The 16,714-nt window shown below is 44.9% G+C and overlaps 1 protein-coding gene across 1 annotated transcript in view; it reads left to right on the top strand.

Annotated features, from left to right (window-relative positions):
- Nucleotides 1-16,714, top strand: part of LOC124595169 (farnesol dehydrogenase-like) — a 53,002-nt gene that overhangs the window by 9,567 nt on the left and 26,721 nt on the right. The gene's annotated exons all lie outside the window — the stretch shown is intronic.

Raw genomic sequence — 16,714 nt, 5'->3', positions numbered from 1 at the left:
CGTGGTCGTGCGGTAGCGTTCTCGCTTCCCACGCCCGGGTTCCCGGGTTCGATTCCCGGCGGGGTCAGGGATTTTCTCTGCCTCGTGATGGCTGGGTGTTGTGTGCTGTCCTTAGGTTAGTTAGGTTTAATTAGTTCTAAGTTCTAGGCGACTGATGACCTCAGCAGTTGAGTCGCATAGTGCTCAGAGCCATTTGACCCATTTTGAACGATGGGTTCGATGACGGTTTGGATGTACCGTGCACTATTCAGTGTCCCCTCGACGATCACCAGTGGTGTACGGCCAGTGTAGGAGATCGCTCCCCACACCATGATGCCGGGTGTTGGCCCTGTGTGCCTCGGTCGTATGCAGTTCTGATTGTGGCGCTCACCTGCACGGCGCCAAACACGCATACGACCATCATTGGCACCAAGGCAGAAGCGACTCTCATCGCTGAAGACGACACGTCTCCATTCGTCCCTCCATTCACGCCTGTCGCGACACCACTGGAGGCGGGCTGCACGATGTTGGGGCGTGAGCGGAAGACGGCCTAACGGTGTGCGGGACCGTAGCCCAGCTTCATGGAGACGGTTGCGAATGGTCCTCGCCGATACCCCAAGAGCAACAGTGTCCCTAATTTGCTGGGAAGTGGCGGTGCGGTCCCCTACGGCAGTGCGTAGGATCCTACGGTCTTGGCGTGCATCCGTGCGTCGCTGCGGTCCGGTCCCTGGTCGACGGGCACGTGCGCCTTCCGCCGACCACTGGCGACAACATCGATGTACTGTGGAGACCTCACGCCCCACGTGTTGAGCAATTCGGCGGTACGTCCACCCGGCCTCCCGCATGCCCACTATACGCCCTCGCTCAAAGTCCGTCAACTGCACATACGGTTCACGTCCACGCTGTCGCGGCATGCTACCAGTGTTAAAGACTGCGATGGAGCTCCGTATGCCACGGCAAACTGGCTGACACTGACGGCGGCGGTGCACAAATGCTGCGCAGCTAGCGCCATTCGACGGCCAACACAGCGGTTCCTGGTGTGTCCGCTGTGCCGTGCGTGATATCATTGCTTGTACAGCCCTCTCGCAGTGTCCGGAGCAAGTATGGTGGGTCTGACACGCTGGTGTCAATGTGTTCTTTTTTCCATTTCCAGGAGTGTATGTTAACAATCCGATTCAAACTTATCCCTTACGAGCACAGTAGTTTCGTAGTCAGAAGGCCTGACGAATGCTACAGTGTTTATGTTATGTTGCTAAAACTCACAACACTGTTAGGTAAAATTTAAACAAATGTCGATTTTACAGTTGTAAGTGCTCGACTAAGCCTTTGGCGTAATAAGATCAAATGTCGAAAATAATGCATGCAGTCTCAAATATTTGTACAATGGTAGGAAGTAGTGTCATGAATGACATACAACAAATACTGACCGGTGGGGGCCGAGCGTGGGAGTAGGACTGCGTTTGAAGATCACTTTAGTACGTTTTTCTTGATTAAGTCAAAAACTGCGGCCTCCTGGGAATACTTTTTTCCCGTACAAAAGTTAACTACATTAAATTTCTACAAAGATATCGTTTTCATTTTCGTGCAGTAGTTGTAGACTGCGCGTAGCGAGTGAGGGAATATGAAAATCTCTCTCGTGATTTATGAAGACCAGCTATAACATAACGGGTTACATAAAACGGCAGCGTTAGGGGCAACTAAATCACCTTGTATTATGTCATAAATGTGGACGAATCGGTGGCGACGGGTAATACCAGAAACGCTACGAGTGTATCGGATCCCGATACCAGTTGCAACGAAGAGGCAACCAAAATTGATTAATTATTGAACCAATTTAAAAATTTAAGATGCTGTCATAATCTACTAATTAAGAGGTGTAACATTATGTTCAAAGCTTAACACAAATAAATTACGTATTGCAGTAAGAAACTGTGTGTTTGTAATGAAGCAACGTAAATGACGGCTGGAAAATACACACACTTCGTTATACTATTTGAGAATAACAGAACATAGCGACTTAAGACAGACTTTACACATACACTACTGGCCATTAAAATTGCTACACCACGAAGATGACGTGCTACAGACGGTAAATTTAACCGACAGGAGGAAGATGCTGTGATATGCCAATGATTAGCTTTCCAGAGCATTCACACAAGGTCGGCGCCGGTGGCGACATCTACAACTTGCTGACATGAGGAAAGTTTCCAACCGATTTCTCATACACAAACAGCTGCCTGGTGAAACGTTGTTGTGATGCCTCGTGTATGGAGGAGAAATGAGTACCATCAGGTTTCCGACTTTGATGAATGTCGGACAGTAGCCTATCGCGATTGTGGTTTATCGTATCGCGACATTGCTGCTCGCGTTGGTCGAGATTCAATGACTGTTGGCAGAATATGGAATCGGTGGGTTCAGGAGGGTAATAAGGAACGCCGTGCTGGATCCCAACGGCCTCGTGTCACTAGCATTCGAGATTACAGGCATCTTATCCGCATGGCTGTAACGGATCGTGCAGCCACTTCTCGATCCCTGAGTCAACAGATGGGGAAGTTTGCAAGACAACAACCATCTGCACGAACAGTTCGACGACGTTTACAGCAGCATGGACTATCAGCTCGGAGACCATGGCTGCGGTTACCCTTGACGCTGCATCACAGACAGGAGCGCCTGCGATGGTGTACTCAACGACGTACCTGGGTGCACAAATGACAAAACGTCGTTTTTTCGGATGAATCCAGGTTCTGTTTACAGCATCATGATGGTCGCATACGTGTTTGGGGACATCGTGGTGAATGCACATTGGAAGCGTGTATTCGTCATCGTCATACTGGCGTATCAGCCGGCGTGATGGTATGGGGTGCCATTGGTTACACATCTCGGTCACCTCTTGTTCGCGTTGACGGCACTTTGAACAGTGGACGTTACATTTCAGATGTGCTACGACTAGTGGCTCTACACTTCATTCGAGCACTGCGAAACCCTACATTTCAGCAGGATAATTCACGACCGCATGTTGCACGTCCTGTACGGGCCTTTCTGGATACAGAAAATGTTCGACTGCTGCCCTGGCCAGCACATTCTCGAGATCTCTCACCAATTGAAAACGTCTGGTCAAAGGTGGCAGAGCAACTGGCTCGTCACAATACGCCAGTCACTACTCTTGATGAACTGTGGTATCGTGTTGAAGCTGCATGGGCAGCTGTAGCTGTACACGCCATCCAAGCTCTGTTTGACTCAATGCCCAGGCGTATCAGGACCGTTAGTAAGGCCAGAGGTGGTTGTTCTGGGTACTGATTTCTCAGGATCTATGCACCCAAATTGCGTGAAAATGTAATCACGTGTCAGTTCTAGTATAATACACTTCTGGAAATGGAAAAAAGAACACATTGACACCGGTGTGTCAGACCCACCATACTTGCTCCGGACACTGCGAGAGAGCTGTACAAGCAATGATCACACGCACGGCACAGCGGACACACCAGGAACCGCGGTGTTGGCCGTCGAATGGCGCTAGCTGCGCAGCATTTGTGCACCGCCGCCGTCAGTGTCAGCCAGTTTGCCGTGGCATATGGAGCTCCATCGCAGTCTTTAACACTGGTAGCATGCCGCGACAGCGTGGACGTGAACCGTATGTGCAGTTGACGGACTTTCGCACACCGTTAGGCCGTCTTCCGCTCACGCCCCAACATCGTGCAGCCTGCCTCCAGTGGTGTCGCGACAGGCGTGAATGGAGGGACGAATGGAGACGTGTCGTCTTCAGCGATGAGAGTCGCTTCTGCCTTGGTGCCAATGATGGTCGTATGCGTGTTTGGCGCCGTGCAGGTGAGCGCCACAATCAGGACTGCATACGACCGAGGCACACAGGGCCAACACCCGGCATCATGGTGTGGGGAGCGATCTCCTACACTGGCCGTACACCACTGGTGATCGTCGAGGGGACACTGAATAGTGCACGGTACATCCAAACCGTCATCGAACCCATCGTTCTACCATTCCTAGACCGGCAAGGGAACTTGCTGTTCCAACAGGACAATGCACGTCCGCATGTATCCCGTGCCACCCAACGTGCTCTAGAAGGTGTAAGTCAACTACCCTGGCCAGCAAGATCTCCGGATCTGTCCCCCATTGAGCATGTTTGGGACTGGATGAAGCGTCGTCTCACGCGGTCTGCACGTCCAGCACGAACGCTGGTCCAACTGAGGCGCCAGGTGGAAATGGCATGGCAAGCCGTTCCACAGGACTACATCCAGCATCTCTACGATCGTCTCCATGGGAGAATAGCAGCCTGCATTGCTGCGAAAGGTGGATATACACTGTACTAGTACCGACATTGTGCATGCTCTGTTGCCTGTGTCTATGTGCCTGTGGTTCTGTCAGTGTGATCATGTGATGTATCTGACCCCAGGAATGTGTCAATAAAGTTTCCCCTTCCTGGGACAATGAATTCACGGTGTTCTTATTTCAATTTCCAGGAGTGTATATTTGTCCAATGAATACCCGTTTATCATCTGCATTTCTTCTTGGTGTAGCAACTTGAAAGGCCAGTAGTGTAATTAAAAACGCTTACGAAACTTTTTCTCGCTGACACCGAAGACTTAGAGATGAAACGAAAAAAGTTCATAGCGTATTACATTTTCGAAGTACGTGCACTAAAACGTCAGCATCAGGCACGACGTTTTGATTATAACTTCTTTGCTACGAACTTTGTTCGCAACACACTTAGAAGATAGTATCCATTTATGCTATCGAAGGTACCTACAAAATTTCGCTCATGTTCATAAGAAACAGAACACCTTGAACGACTAGAGATAGGACGTTCATATTCACAGGGCATGCACATTAGTATGATCTGTAAAAATGGTTGGCATTTCAACCATGTCGGGTCGCAGGTTCAAGGACAACATCGACATCGCAACACACCATCTATTGGTAAAATGTGTCAGCTGCTCTCGTTGTCGCTATAAACCGAAGGTAATGGATCAGTATGACTTTAGCAAACGTTCAGGATGCCTCGCAGATATGTACACGAACCATACCGTCAGATCAGAGAATTTCAAAGAGGGCGCATTATTGGCGTGAGAGTACACTAACAGCCGCGCGGGATTAGTCGAGCGGTCTAAGGCGCTGCAGTCATGGCCTATGCGCCTGCTCCCGACGGGGGTTCGAGTCCTCCCTCGGGCATGGGTGTGTGTGTTTGTCCTTAGGATAATTTAGGTTAAGTAGTGTGTAAGCTTAGGGACTGATGACCGAAGCAGTTAAGTCCCATAAGATTTCACACACATTTTTTTTATTGGCGTGAGAAAATGTGACACATTCATCCGGGAAATTGCTGCTCTTGTGGGACCAAGTGTTTCGGTAGTGCACGGGATGTGTGCAGAATGGTTCTTGGAAGGTCGTAGAACGTAACGAGATGGCTTAGGTCGCACCACCCAGACCATCCTCCGAGAAGATCGACACGTCATCCGAATAGCATTGCAGGACAGATGTGAGTCTTCCTCGACTCTGACGCAACAGTGCAACAATGTGTGCGTAAGTGTGTGTCTGTGTGTGTGTGTGTGTGTGTGTGTGTGTGTGTGTGTGTGTATGTGTTTGTTTGTTTGTTTGTTTCGCCATTCCGCATAAGCCATGTTATGATTCTTGGTCCGATTGGCCCCAGAAATTGAGGATTTAAATTCTCTCGCATAGCACACTCACTCTCATTGCATTGTGTCTTTAAAATTACGGGGTGTGCATCTGTCAAAATATCGGAAGTTGTCCAAAACGTCACCTGTCTATTCCTGGTAATACTGTAACATCTTATACGCTGGGAGAAACTCAATTTTCACATACGTATGGTATTGGAGCGTTTCTTACAGACCTCGAAACATTGTGAGAATGTATCAACAATACAGTTTTTCGAACTGTGGGTATATAGCCCAATAGTTAACATGCTTGATCAATTTGGAGGCCTGATTGTGATTCCTACGTATTCTTTTCCAAACAGCGTACTTCAGTCAAGTCAGATGGTCTCTGGTATAACTGAATCAGACTTCGCCAGTGAATTTCACAGATTGTGTAGTCGTAACCCATGAATCCTGTACGTTCCTGAAGTTTCGTCCAGAGCTGAGCTGGACATTGTAAACCTGACTTTGCCAGCGACCTCATAACAATAGAGTAAAACAGCAGCTGGAAAATGTCAGAGCACCCTCTTCACATTAAGGTGAAAAATTAACCAAAAAGCGTGGATGAACAAAGCTGATTGATGACATGGCTATGCAGGAGATAACTGGGATAAATATTGGCACGGAAAGCGTTACACAGGAAGCGTTCCTTTCAGTCCAAAAAAAAGAAGCAATTTTTCGTCAATTGCTGAGCTCTTGCAGGTGCTTTTGGTGAAAAGTAAAAAACGATTACTTATTTATATTCGTAATCGGAACTAGAATATGTTCGCATTCTTCGAAGAGCTGTATCCCATCTCTACATCACCCTCATAGTTCCCATTTTCTTTTGAATTGCTGCTGCAGACCGCCCTGAACTGAAACTGCGATCGCTGCTCGTCACGTTCTATATTTAGTTCAGGGTATCAAAAACGATTTAATTCAACGTACTTAGACCATATACTTATAAACAACCATAAAAAAGATGCCACTTTAGAGTTTTAAACACGAATGATGCATCACGTAAAAACTTGAAATTCTGAGACTAGAGTTTCGAGACGAACCGAGATACGTATTATTTCGGTCCTCGTACGTCTTGCTTAGTGGCCATGAAGGTTAAGGTGAAATAATTACGGCCTGTAGGGAGACTTAACAACAGTCGTTCTTACCGCCTCCATCAGTGCTCCGTGAATGACAGTAGGGAGAGGGGGGGGGGAGTGAGAAGGGGGGACAGTAGTACACAGTACACTATCGGCAAGATACCGCATGGTGACTTTCAGAGTACGGGTGTAGACACGTATAGGCAAATTTTCCACTGTAGAATGCTGGTAGCTGTTTAATATCACATGCATATGCCAAAGGACGCAGTTAACGTTAATCGTTGAGATTTTTTAATGCACTGGTCGTGTTGAGCTTACTCACTTACACTACACATAGCTTTGTTATTCACACACAGACAGATACACACACACACACACACACACACACACACACACACACACGAGCGTTTGAATCAGAGACGGCTGCTTCTGAGGGGCGCGTTTTGGCGACTCCTGATGCGTCTCTCACTGGATAGAGACACAGCAACCCACTGTTTGATCCTGTACATCCGACTGTTCGCCTACAGAACCTCACATGCGACCTGTACCTTCAGCAAGACAATGCATCTCGCCGTCGCTTGCGAACTGAGAGAGAATGGCTCGAGAACTTGGTGTACATATAGGTGTGTTTATAGAGGCCAGCAGAGCATCTCAGCTCAAGCCTGTCGAGTAAATCTGGGTTGCCATTGAGACAGGTGTGCTTGTCTTGGGAGCAGCTTTCCTCATCTCCGTAAATTGTGAACTATGACTAAGAGATCGTGGTTCCAGATGCCTCCCAACAGTTTCCGTTTCTTGTGGAGTCGATGACACGTCGCGGCGATCACATGTGGGGCGAAGGGCACTTTGTGTACTAGCGTGACTTCCCCCTTTCCCTGTTCCAGTCGCGTATGGTTCACGGGAGGAACAGTTGCTAGTAAGCCTTTACGTGGGGTCACCCGAGATTTATCTAGGAGGAAGCAACATGTTGGTTGACTCTTCTAGGACCTTACACTCTCGATATTTGAACAGTAGACCATACAGAGGTGCAGACCGCCTCTCTCACAGCCTCTGCCAGTGGAGTTGGACGAGAATCTCCGTGACGTTTTGGCTTTTACTAAGTGAACCTGTAACGAAACGTGCTGTTCTTCTTTGGATCTTCTCTATTTCATCTTTCAGTCCATTATGGTACGGATCTCTTGCTGACTTGCAATATTCAAGTGTGTTTGTAAGCTACTTCCTTCATTGATGGACTACGTTTTCTGGGAATTCTTCCAATGAATCTGTCTGGCATCTGCCTTACACTCGATTACTTTTATGTGACCGTTCCATTTCAAATCGCTCAGTACACATACGCCAAGATAGTTTATGGAAAAAATTGATTTCGGTGATTGTTCTGCATTAGTGTAATCATACAAATTGATTTCGGTAATTGTTCTGCAATAATGTAATCATACAATAAACGGTATTTCTGGCTGTCTATTCGCAGTTCGTTATATCTATTTATTTTGACAGTCACTTGCTACTCCCTGCACCAAGCGCCAATCCTCTGCAAAGTTTCCTGCAGTTCGCTACAGTTTTCTAGCGAGAGGTTTCATGGTACTGAATAGGTGTCTGCAAGTCAGTATCTCAGATGTGCATGTAAACACGCAAAATAAGTTACCTTACTAAACTGTTTCGTAATACTTGGTATACTATTCTTGTGTCAAATCTGCCGAACTGATTTTTCGACACAAACATGTTGACTTACTGAGATCTTCACTTGTGCAACTGTGAAATGTGATGCGTTTATACGCCAGATACGATACACTTGTCCCCAAAGCGTCATCGGTGTAGTGAATTTACACTACAATTACGAAACATGGTCACTGCTTTCAATAATCTGCTGCATATGTTTGTTTTAGGTTGTATAGAGTTTGTGTGGCCTGTTAGCTTGTAACAGTGTTTGTCCCCGTACTTAAAAGTCTAACGTGGATCATCAGAAATTCTATATGCATTATCTTTATGTCGTAGCTATTGTTCCGAGCTATTCTGCCTGCTGTGTGAGTTACCTCTTGAATGCCGAGTTAGAAGTGACGTGGAATGAGGCACGTGTATCAGTGCTGTCTGCTTTTGGTTATGAGTGTGATTACAGTTTATATGTAAACTATATCTCTTCCTATGGACTTCCTGCATATAGCGAAAGCTTACCCACTGTTTTATGTCTTCACGATATTGTCTAATAAATTACGTTTGGTTTCGTCCAGTTCCTCTACCGTGAAGTGATGTTTCATTGTATTGCATTTATAACTTTTTTATGGAACGAACGAAGATTAGCGTTTAACCTCCCGTCGATGACGAGGTTATTAGGGGCAGAGGACAAGTAAGGATTTTGGACGTATGCGGAGAAATCAGCCTTGTCGTTTTCAAAAGAACATACCGGCACTTCTTTAAACGATTTACAGAAACCACGTGAAATGTCAATGTGGATGGCAGCCTGAGATTTGAACCGCTGTTCACCCGAATACGAGACCCTGTCTTAACCAGCGCCTTAGCCTAATCGCTCGCTCTCTTTATGCAGTTCTTCTGTTTCCTTGTGTTCACTTAATAGGTAAAAAACATAATCAATGTATCTGTACCAGCAGGCCACTTTAGAACCATTTACCGTAACTTTCATGTACTATATGTTAAATGTGATTCATTGCAGTTACACCAGACTTCGGTAATAGGTATATGTTTTTTATGTCCTCCACTAGTTGAGTGGTTTTCTTTATGGTTATGCTATTTTTCGTGCGGTTGTTGTCACAAACGGCTTTCCTAGGCGCCAAATAGTCTTTCAATAAAATTTAAAATTTGTGTCTCGAGGACGTATTGTGTAAACAAAAATTGCATTTTCTGGTTGTGCAAGCGACGCATCCAATATTCCAACAATTATTAACGCAGTACTATGGATGAAACAGGTCAAAACCATGCGAAAATTCGGTACCGGATGTCCTTTGGGCCGCTGCCATTGTCGGCACCAAACCTGAGTGGGACATTTGGTGTAGGATAACTTTGTCACGTATTGTCTTAGCACAATGCGCACGGCCGTGACTGTGGGCAGGAGACATGTGACATTGCTGTTGGAAGGAACAGTTATCGAGTTGTCAGCGGAGCGCTAAAGCATTTGGTGCATAGCACTGCACACCGCATGCGGCAGCTCTCACGTGTTCCTGATAAGTGTTGCGGCTCGGCAGCTGCCTGGCGCAGTGATAGATAGCGAGAGAGGAAATCATGGGGTATACTGCCGGTCGTTTCAGGATTTATGCTGCCGAGCAGAACGTGATCTTTACGTAGGCAGTACTCTGTGTACTAAACGCGTCGATTACCAATGATATTCAACATGGAGAGTGCCAAGGGCATAGCGGGAGCAACGGGAACAACATCTATACTCTGAAAACAACTGCGAAGCGCGTGGTAGAGGGTACTTTACGTTGTATGCTGCAAATGAACCGAAGTCCCGTGCTTTACCCACGACTAAACGTTTCTAATGGTTCTGTTTCATATTCGTAAAAATTGTTACACCCAGGTAATTCTATGAAATGTCTGATTGCAATTGTGACTCACTGATATTATAGTCCCAGGATACTACTTCCTCCGTTTTGTGAAGTACGTAATTTTACAAGTCTGAAAATCCAAAGCAACTTTCAGATCTTTGCAATGCATTGGAATCTATTTAAGATTTCACTGAATATTTGCGCAGCCTTTTCCAGTCAGTAGCCTAGATAGATAACTGCACCATCTGAGATTACTACGGGGTGTTCAAAATGTCTCCCGGCACTGCCGTATGACAGTTCGCCTGCCTGGTTTTTTCAACGAAACAATAAACGCACAACGATACTGCGTGATATTCTGTACCCATTCATAGGAGAACTTGGGTTAAGTGAAATACTGAACGGTTATTTTCAACAAGATGGTGGAACCGCGCATACAGCTCGCGTTTCAGTGTCACTGCTTGCTGATGTTCTTGGTGATCGCATAATTTCACACGGACTTGGGCCTCCACGATCGCCTGACCTAACACCACCTGACTTTTTCTTCTGGGGTGCAGTGAAAGCAACTGTCTATAAAAACCGTCCAAAATCCATCGATGAATTGAAAACTGCAATATCCACTTTTACTGCTTCTGTTACAGAAGAAATGTTACAGCTTGTATTTGGAAACATGATTAGACGAATGGAATTGTGTATTCAACAGCAGAGGGGACACTTCCAACATTTAATGTGAAAATGTTAAGTAAAAAAGAATATTCAGTAAATTAATAACTTGTATTTCACTGAGTTTCATTTCGGTATATGGACTGCCTCATACGGCACGCGCGGCTAACAATCATACGGCACTGTCGAGAGACTTTTTGAACACCCCGTTTTAATAATATTACCTACAAGTTTGTTAATATACCTCACGAACAGCAAGGGTCCGAAGGCATTAGTTTATTGTAGCTATATCTACACGAACTTTGTCATTAGAAGTAGGTGCTTATTTGAATATAGACCCACGTTCAGAGAGGAATTTTCACGTGAAGACATCTTGAACTCTTACATTCGTTTAGGGGAGGCAATGGCGCCCAACTAAGCGACAGATTCGGTCAAACTGATTTCACACTTTATAAAATCAGTTAAGAATAGACACTGAACCACCCTGTTGGTCAGTTTTTGGAAAGGAGAGATGACAGTCTGTGTCAATTGCAATCTGATGTTCGCCACTGACGGACGGTCCCGAACTAAAGATGGGCAAAGCGAATCCACAATTTTCTTGTTCGACGGATTGTTTGTAAATGGGATGGTTTCTAATTAAACATCGAGGAATTCTATAATTTTTCATTTCATCCGTCTCAGTATCAATGATATAAGATTCAGCTGTAGTGGTTACTGGTTTCGGGCTGACACGCCCATTATCAAATCACACACCTAAAATTACAAATGTGACGTAGCAATGGAGCGGTGACGAAGAAAGTTTCATGCTTTTGTTACACATAAATGTTTAAACAGAAAACTCAAGAGGTGAACCCTCAGTTAGCCTTACAAGAGGATCGATAGAACAATTTTATCGCACAATGTATTTTTTTTTAAATACAACTTTTAAGATCAATAAGCAGGTAAAATTTGAATTTAAACTTTCATTCCCCTTTTACCTTTAAGAAACAGCTAATATTATGACAGCACCTAATGAACCAGCATCACATATACGTACTTGGAATCAACCAAAACGACTTTCAAATTATGTACTGGGTTCACCTTTCTGCAGTTACAATGAACAGTTTTAAAAGGGCCCACAAATAATCTTGACATAAAAACAAATCCAGTCAACTAACATGGCGGACAGAAATCGCACAAATCTCATGAGGGATTAACAAGAGATCAGCATGACGTAAGCGTACTTGAAATCAACCAAAACAACTTTCAAATTATGTACTGGGTTCACCTTCCTGCATTTAGAACAAACAATTTTAAAGCGCCCACAGATAATCTATACATAAGGAACAAATCCCGTTAACTAACATGGCAGATGGAAATCGCACAGGTCCCACCATCAATTAACAAGAAAGTTTCAAATTTACGCACTGGTGTTACCGTCCTGCATTTCACAACAGATAATATTAAATGGAACACAGGTAACCCTTACACAACAGAGAAGTCCATTACTACTTTGACTTGATAGCTCACTCATTAACATGTGAACGACACCTTTTTCAACAATAATCAAATGATTCAAAAATGTTCAAATGTGTGGGAAATCTTATGGGACTTAACTGCTAAGGTCATCAGTCCCTAAGCTTACACACTACTTAACCTAAATTATCCTAAGGACGAATACACACACCCATGCCCGAGGGAGGACTTGAACCTCCGCCGGGACCAATCGCACAGTCCATGACTGTAGCACTTTAGACCGCTCGGCTAATCCCGCGCGGCATCAAATGATTAACAGGATACACAGTAGGCAACAAAATGTAATAAGTGTCGTGTGACTAGGGCCTCCCGTCGGGTAGGCCGTTCGCCAGGTGCAAGTCTTTCGATTTGACGCCACTTCGACGACTTGCGCGTCTATGGGGATGAAATGATGATGATTAGGACAACACTACACCCAGACCCTGAGAGGAGAAAATCTCCGACCCAGCCGGGAATCGAGCCCCGGCCCTTAGGATTGACAGTCTGTCGCGCTGACCACTGAGCTACTGGGGGCGGACATGATGTAACATAAATATAGTTCTTGTCAAGACCAGCACGGTCATCCAAACCCACGTGGATTCAATACAATAACCACGATGTGCACCAGTAACGTATTCACTACAACCAAGACAGTTAATCGGGTGAGCAGTAAATGCGCTTTTACAAGCTGTAACGACCACAAGAATCCACATAGGCTGTTGCAAACGGCAATCTCGACCAACATCACTTTTTTTTTATGTGGCTGTTTAATGTCGGTCAGAGTCCACAATTCGGCGAATGGCGGTGTGCAACAGTTCCTTCGGGCCCCTTCGTAAAATTCTTCGTGCTGACTCAATACAACAACGGCTTGGAACGTCCGGCTGACTGACCATGTGCCTCGACCAGTCCAACGGATCACCAAGACGAAGACTGCAGCCACTCTTCCATCATCTATCTCCGTCGCGGCAAGAAGTTTTCGTCGTTCGACTCCGGAAGGCTCCGCCAGCAAAGCGGGCACGAACGACCCCTCTCAGTTTCCGTTCGATCGCGGCTCGGCACTTTTCGCAGTACTACCGTCCGCAATAAGAAAGTAAAATAAGTTAGTTGTAACTTGACCTGACAGTCCACGGTACACATCACACAATACGTACCGTGCACAATGGTCACCGCGTACTCATATCATTTGCGCGGTGATCGGCACATCGCCCATTCGAGATTAAAGTTATACATATCAGTTCACGACAAGGAAATGCGTTAGCAAGTTTCTGTTTAGTTTTACAGTCCACGGTACGCAATAAACCATCTGTGCTGCCTACAATCAAATCGAGCACTTGCGAGCGTTCACGCAGCTAAGCTGTCTGCCCGTCATAGCTCTGAAGCTTAACCTGCCGAGTAGCAGTTCCGACTAATAACCAACGCGACACTTAATTCTTTGTCCGTGGTACGCAAAAGAATCGCAAAACGTTATCACCGTTGAAACAGCTATTTTACGTCGGCCACATACACAATACGCACTAGCACAGGCGAGGCACGACAATAGCTTCTCGTTCTCGCTCCCAACTCTTTATAGAAAGAAAGACAATGGCTAAGCTGCATATAACATGGACACACCAAAATTGAGATACACAGCATATTACACAAATAAAGATTAGGCTGCGTGTCACTAAGTTTTACACATTACTGGAAACGATCTTCACAAACAAGCACAATATGTTGATTGCATACATTGTTAGAACATTTTGAACAACACTGAGCAATTTTCCTTTCCAGATCACTTGGGCACAAAAAGCATCATCTTCTGGGCTGTCTTTTGTAAGTGTATGTACATACCTTTTGATCAAGAGAATCTACACCTGATTTTGTTTTGTTATAAAATAAAATCATTCCTGGTTTCTCCTTTTTATGAATCTTATCAACTTTGGCGTCGTGATGCATGGCACATAGTAGCAGCACACTCTTACTCTTCTTTGGTATGTAGCTCACAATAGTCAAATAATCTCTGAATCCAAATGTTGAAGATAAAACCTTTGTTGTCTTACATGGTTTCATTTCAGGTGGAATTTGTGGTTTGTTATGGCGAAGAGTGTAAACTGCTGTAATTTTATCCTTCAATAAATCTTGAAACAGGGAAACACTGGTTAAAATAGTTGACCATCATGATGTTGGTTGAGCTTCCTCCGAGTGTCTTTGCCAGAGTCTCTACCACATGAGCTGCAACTACCTTCACGAGGGCGATCTATATCGTATGATGTCAAAGAGTTACAGAGCCAGAATATCTTTATTCCATACTTTCCTGGTTTGCTTGGAATAAACTGTAGAAATTGTTGCCATATAAACAGGGTTGTCAGAAGAGCTGTGAAATAATTCCCTTATAAAAACATCCCAGCTAATAGGAGAATTCCAAAATATGCATTCATTTCCTTGTCTGTGATATTATGTCATGTTTGACCTGCCGAGCATCGTCCTTCCAGATTTGTGCAATGAACTATTTCATCCACAATATTATTTGTGATGAAGTAACTCCAACCATCTTTTGGTATTTGTATATGACTCCCCTTAACAAGACCTGGAGAAATTTTCATTGTATTATGTGTAAGCATTCTGCAAGAAGGAGGTGGTGGTTTGCTCCACTGAGTCTCATCGCGCCCCATTAAAAAAGTTTTCAGGCTGTTGTGTACTTGCTACATTATTTGAATTTGCTGGCAGTTGTCTATTATCAGGCCAGACTTTCGTTGGTAAGCTTACTTCATTTACATTGGAATATTCATTACTACTTTCTTCAGATTCTGAGCTGTTGGACAAAAGTGTATATGCAGGATCAGTTTCATCTTCGGAAGCAAACCTAGATTCACATTCGTCCAACCATTCAGAAATAATCATTGAAGCATTTGGATCACCTGCATTTACAGCAGAATTACGTCCTCTCTTTCGAGATGTACTGGATGATTCCCTACTGTAAGAAACGAACAGTCCTTGGTTAGAAAGAGAGTCTAAATAATTATTTTGTCAGAGAAAGAGAGAAGAAAGGAAAACGGAGAGAATAACAAACACAATTACTTATATCAGCTACGAGAGCTACTTCTTTCAGGTCTGAGGTTAACTTCTACAATTAGTAGTAAGTCCATTATTGTTGCCATTGGATTCTGACCCATGCAGCAATTGCCAATGTAAAAATATCCCAGGTACTAACGCTCAGAGCCATCCCAACTCTTTGTTGATGCTTTCTCTGTCGACCTAGCGACATGTTTCTACACCACTCAGTCCATCTCGCTTCACATTACACTTTCAACAATTCCAAGAACATCGATTTGCAGTTTCATGAAAATTATGACTTCATATCATTCCGTTCACAGAAAAAGAATTTAAACAGCCTGTTAATAAACCTGAAATCAAGCAGCATCAAAGCAATTACACTCATGACCACTGAAGGACGTAAACAGAAATGTAGTTGTACAAAGAAATAAATTTACAGCACTCATGCTAAAGTAATTCTTCCAACATATCGCGAAAATAAAGCAGAAAAAGTGAAAAGAAAGTACATGAAAACGGAAAAAAGAAATCATTATCGTTCTGTAGTGTTGTTTTCACACAGTCCGGAAAGGCAACCCAGAGCTCTGCACGAGGTGGCCGTAGTCACAAAGAGTCACGGCCTCTCAGCGAGAGGAGGGCCAGTGATGGAGGTGTCCGCTCATGCACTCTGGTACGGGGTTGGGAGCAACTGTGCTTCCCTGGAAAGGTGGTGGTTTGGCAGCTCACCAGGTACCATCAGCTAGACCTCGAGGTGGCCTGGTGATGGGATGCACCCAAGGCCTCTAGGCAAAGACGAGGCGCCAGCCGCCATCGTCAGCCAAGTGCTTCAGAACAGGCTGGCTGTTGATTTGTAGGTCGAAGTCATCTTGGCAGATCGCAGATGGTACGTCACAGGTCCCACCTCGGGACTGGTTAGCTGCCAACTGAGAACTAAACTTTCGAGTCAGGGTTCTTGTACCAATTGCTCCATGCAAATCACATTATTAGGTGTCGAGAATGATCGAGTGTGCCCTAGTTTCCTGCACTTGTCAAATTTCTACACCACACTGCGGTCTCATAATTCCAGTCTTAAAGTTTCCAGTTTGGTCTGTCTGCCTGCTGAATAGCCACTCTTGAACCCAACTTACGTGTTGTTACTTCACTGTGCGTGGTAAAAAGAAATGATGTTATGCTCCCTTCTCCACGAGGCCACTCTGCTGCAACGGTACTTTGGCCATCCATTTAGTTTGGGTGGTGTGTGGCAATTAACTCTGGTCTGCCCATTCTACATTCATCAGCTGTTCTTCCTCATTGGCATTCCAACCGAGATATTGCGTGATAG

The sequence above is a fragment of the Schistocerca americana genome, chromosome 2 (assembly GCF_021461395.2).
Source record: "Schistocerca americana isolate TAMUIC-IGC-003095 chromosome 2, iqSchAmer2.1, whole genome shotgun sequence".
Lineage (NCBI taxonomy): Eukaryota > Metazoa > Arthropoda > Insecta > Orthoptera > Acrididae > Schistocerca > Schistocerca americana.
The sequence above is the reverse complement of the archived record's forward strand: the minus strand, read 5'-3'. Positions and strand labels throughout refer to the sequence as shown.